The 5,058-nt window shown below is 44.0% G+C and overlaps 1 non-coding gene across 1 annotated transcript; it reads right to left on the reverse strand.

The window, feature by feature from the left end:
* Positions 1 to 229: 229 nt before the first annotated feature.
* On the reverse strand, positions 230 to 301 carry TRNAC-ACA (transfer RNA cysteine (anticodon ACA)). Its single transcript has one exon. It is a non-coding gene; the product is annotated as a tRNA-Cys (tRNA).
* Between the last annotated feature and the right edge of the window lie 4,757 nt (positions 302 to 5,058).

Below are 5,058 nucleotides of genomic sequence, written 5' to 3' on the forward strand. Positions count from 1 at the left end.
GACATCAGTTCACCAGGCCCCTCCGTCCCTGGGATTCTCCAGGCAAGAACACTGGAGTGGGTTGCCATTTCCTTCTCCAATACATGAAAGTGAAAAGTGAAAGTGAAGTTGCTCAGTTGTGACGGACTCTTCGAGACCCTGTGGACTGCTGCCTACCAGGCTCCTCTGTCCATGGGATTTTCCAGGCAAGAATACTGGAGTGAATTGCAATTTCCTTCTCCAGGAGGTCTTCCCAACCCAGGGATTGAACCTGGGTCTCCTGCATTGTAGGCAGATGCTTTACCCTCTGAGCTACCAGGGAAGTGTATGTATATAAGTATATATAAATACCAAAAATATAGGACAAATTTCATATCAAATGGGAACTTACTTTCATGTCAAATGGAAACATTCGGTGTGGCTAATGTAAGATCTTTCTGCATATGTACATGTAGATTTATTCCCTTTTTAAATGACTGCTTCATTACATAGATTAACTATAAATGATTTAAGCAGTTTGGGGAGGTTTTAAAAAATAGAGATGTCCTTCCCCCATACCTCAATACCACCTGCAAAACTGTGGCCCAGACGACAGAGTAAGTAGACCCTGAGCTCATTTATTTCCACATTCACACCAAAATTATAGCTCTTTATAGAGCAACTGTCAATGAGAACAACCTGAAGATTAGCAGAGAAGATCTTCTACAGCTAAAAATATAAAGGAGACACAAGGAGATGAATAGAAGAGGTGGAGTCACGGTATAGTCAAGACCCACATCCGCAGCTATGCGACTCACAAATGAGAGGGTGATCACAATTGCAGAGGTTCTTCCCAAGAGGTGAAAGGTCCAAACCCTACTCTGGGTGCCAGCCAGAGGGTCCTGCACTGGGCGAATGAGCACTCAGAACATTTGGCTTTAAACCAGTGGGGCTTACTTTCAGGAGATCAACAGGCTGTGGGAAACAAACTCCACTCTTAAAGGGCACACACAAAATCTCACACGCTGGGACCCAGGGAAGAAGCAGGAATTTGAAAGGAGCCTGGGTCAACTGACCTGCTGACCTTGGAGAGCCTTCCGAAGAGACAGACAAGTGGGGCTCCCCCTGGGGACACACACACTGGCGGCAGTCATCTTGGGAGCTCATCTGTCTCAAGGATGCTGGTGCTGGCAACTGACATTTTGGAATCCTCCTTCTTGAGCCCAGGCCTCAGACCTAGCCAGTACTAGTCCTGGGATTCCCCAAGCCAAGCAGCTAGCTGGACTGGGACACAGCCCTGCCCACCAGAAGGTCAACTGCCCCAGGCTCTTCTGAGCCCCCAGCCACCCAGGGACCCACCCTGCCCACCATTGGGCTTACTAGCATTGGGACAAAGGCTCACCCATCAGTGGGAAGAGTGCAGGGGGTACCAGCCCTGGGACTCCCTAAGCTTCAGCCGTGCCCACCAGCAGTCCAACATCAACTCTAGGATTCCCAAAGCCCCACAACCAGAGATGCTGGGACCCAGCTCTACCCACTAGAGGGCTAGTGCTAGCCCCAGGACCCCGGCCCTGTGGCCAGCCGTCCAGATCTGACCCCACCTACCAGCAGGCCAGCAATAGCTCTGGGACCTTGAGTCCCACAGCCAGAGACCCTGAGATTTTGTATGGTGACTCATGGTAACTAGACTGCTCATGGTGGTTATTTTTTGTTTATTTTATCATTTTGAAATATATAAAAATATCAAATCAATATGTTGTACACCAGGAACTAATATAGTGTTGTAGGTCAAGTATATTGTACTTCAAAAATGAATAAACAAACCCACAAAAAAGAAGATCTGATTTGTGGTTACCAGAGGCGGAAGAGGGAGTGGGTAGGATGGGTGGAGCAGGGAACTGGATGAAGGTAGTCAAAAGTTACAAACTTCAGGTTAAAGGATAAATAAGTACTAGGAATGTAATGTATGACCTGATAAATGTATTTAACACTGCTGTATGTTATAGGTAAAAGTTAAGACAGTAAATCCTAGGAGTTCTCATCACTAGGGAAGAATACTTTTTTCCATTTCTTGAATTTTGTAGCCATATGAAAGGATGGATGGTCACTAAACTTGTGATAACACTTTCATGTTGTATGTAAGTTGAGTCGTTATGCTGTATACCTTAAACTTGTGCAGTGCCATATGTTTGAAAGTGGAGTGAAAGTTGTTCAGTTGTGTCCAACTCTTTGGGACCCCATGGACTATACAGTCCACAGAATTCTCCAGGCCAGAATACTGGAGTGGGTGGCCATTCCCTTCTCCAGGGGATCTTCCCAACCCAGGGATGGAACACAGGTCTCCTGCATTGCAGGTGGGCTCTACTAGTTGAGCTACCAGGGAAACCTGTATGTTTATTATATCTCAATAAAACTAGAGGAAACAAAAACAGAAAGATCAAAAAAACACACCACCTACAAGATGGAGATTCAGGAAATATAAGGAGAAGTTGACCCTGTGAATTTTCCAAACTCTCCAGGTGGTTCTCCAGGTCTGGGATTTATTGGCACGAGCCATGCATCAGTTGACCCTGCAAACATGAAAACAAAGAAAAAGCCATAAAATTTCCTTCATAAAAGAAGGCCTGTGTTCTCCTTTCTAGGACACAATATATAAAATAAACAGTATAAAAACCTGTATTTAAAGACTTCCAATCCTTAAATTTATAGTCGCCCTGGCTTGCTACCAGACTGTAATTTTTCTCTGTTTAGCAATAACTAAAAGGAATGCCAGTCTAGAAACAAAATGAGAGCAGAGCCCTCACAAGAAGTTCCAGATGTGCAGGCCAAGCTTTTGCTTCCAAAGAACATTGCTTTCCCTCCTGTATTTAGAATAAATTCAATTCTGGTTGTCTTGCAGGAACTGAGCAGTAGCCAAACATCAGTATTTCTTCCAATTTGGAAGTAAATCATGATTTTTTTTTTTTTCATAAGTCAGCAAAAAGCTCAGATAATCAAGTATAGTTCTTGGAAAGGATTAAAACGTGAACTCAGTTCAATACTCCCAGGCAATCTGGAAACCAGAAAATATATTTATGGGAAAAGACTTATATAAATACTTTATCAGTGACCCACATGATAGAGTTGAGAATAAGCATCTTGTGTTGGTGGCTGATACCAAATTAGGTGGAGTTGCTAACGTCCTAAATAGTGAGAAGGCAATGGCACCTGACCCCAGTACTCCTGCCTGGAAAATCCCATGGACAGAGGAGCCTGGAAGGCTGTAGTCCATGGGGTCGCTGAGGGTCGGACACGACTGAGCAACTTCACTTTCACTTTTCACTTTCATGCATTGGAGAAGGAAATGGCAACCCACTCCAGTGTTCTTGCCTGGAGAATCCCAGGGACAGGGGAGCCTGGTGGGCTTCCATCTATGGGGTCACACAGAGTTGGACATAACTGAAGTGACTTAGCAGCAGCAGCAAATAGTGAGAACTTAACTCACCATGACCCTTTTAAATTGGCCTTGACACATTTTTAAAAAATGAGCCATACTGCAAATACAAGATGAGAAGTGGCTCACAAGAACTATAGTGAAAAAATTATGATGAGATTTTCAAAGTTAGCAACTATGTCACTAGCACAGAATTAGTCAGTAGTAGAGAAACTATTGAGAAAACAAAACAACATGATGCTGGAATGTTAATGAGGAAAGATAAGCAAAACTGAATACTTTTCCCACATATGGCCTTGATCGGGCCTTAACTGGAAAATATTCCTATCCAGTTTGGGCCTTCATAATTTGGAAGTCTGTCTAAAAAATTAAGATGTGCCCTGAAAAATGTGGGTGACTTATAAAATAGGAAAAGAGGGGAAATCTCTGGGAGGAAAATTAAGCTAATTTAAACTGCAGAAATAAAACTCAGAGCTTTAGAACCCTCTTCAAATATTCATGGTGTGATTATAGAGTGCTAAATATCTTTTTTGCACTAAAGACACAACTGGAAATCAAGAGGTCAGTCAGTTTAGTTGCTCAATCCTGTCCAACTCTTTGTGACCCCATGGACTGCAGCATGCCAAGCTTCCCTGTCCTTCACCAACTACCAGACTTTGCTCAAACTCAGGTCCATCGAGTTGGTGAATCAAGAGGTAACCATTCAGTAATTTGGATTAACTTGGATCTAAGGCCATGTTTGGGCTTCCCAGGTGGCACTAGTGATAAAGAATCCTCCTGCCAACACAGGAGACATAAGAGATGTGGGTTCAATCCCTGGGTTGGGAAGATCTCCTGGAAGAGGGCATAGCAACCCACTCCGGTACTCTTGCCTAGAGAATCCCATGGACAGGGGAGCCTGGTGGGCTACAGTCCATAGGGTCACACAGAGTTGGACACGACTGAAGTGACTTTGCATGCATGCAAGCAAGGACATGTTTGCTAGAGGTAGATTAGTTGTACTGGGTAGCTGTGTTCAGCACCTGGAATGTAGAGACTGTGGACTCTGGAACTAGCTTGGGTTTAGATCCCAGCTTGGCCACTTAGTATCTATGAGCCTGACTTACCCTCGATCTGCCTCCATTTGCCCATCTAAGACGCAGGAGGTCAATACTGTCTGCCTCATGAGGTTGTGGGGAGGACAGTATGAGATGATGCAGGCAAAGTCCTGAGAAGGGTGTGATTACTGGTTGACCACTAAGGATAGTAAAACTTCTAGAACATGTACCTGGAGGGGATCCATGAATCTTTTCTGAGGCTATCTCAAACTTATGGTTAAATTTATGGTTCTAGTTTGAGTCAACTCTGTGAACAACACATGGTGTCTATGCAAAACATCTCACAGTATTTTTGCCATCATTTCAAAACTGCCTCACTCTATCACATTCTTGTATCTCAAAATTATAAATCTCGTGCATTCAATGTGGCTGTCTTGCCCACAGTACGCATGTACAGTCACATGGGCGGCAAACTTGGACACGGCACAAGAGAATGTTTGCTCCTTGTTCTTTTGATACTGCAGATATATTATCGTATAGGCTTCCTGTCATACTGTGAAATGAAAGTGCAAGTCACTCAGTCGTGTCTGACTCTTTGCGACCCCATGGACTATACAGTCCATGCAATTC

This window comes from Bos indicus, chromosome 10 (genome assembly GCF_029378745.1).
Source record: "Bos indicus isolate NIAB-ARS_2022 breed Sahiwal x Tharparkar chromosome 10, NIAB-ARS_B.indTharparkar_mat_pri_1.0, whole genome shotgun sequence".
NCBI classification, from domain to species: domain Eukaryota; kingdom Metazoa; phylum Chordata; class Mammalia; order Artiodactyla; family Bovidae; genus Bos; species Bos indicus.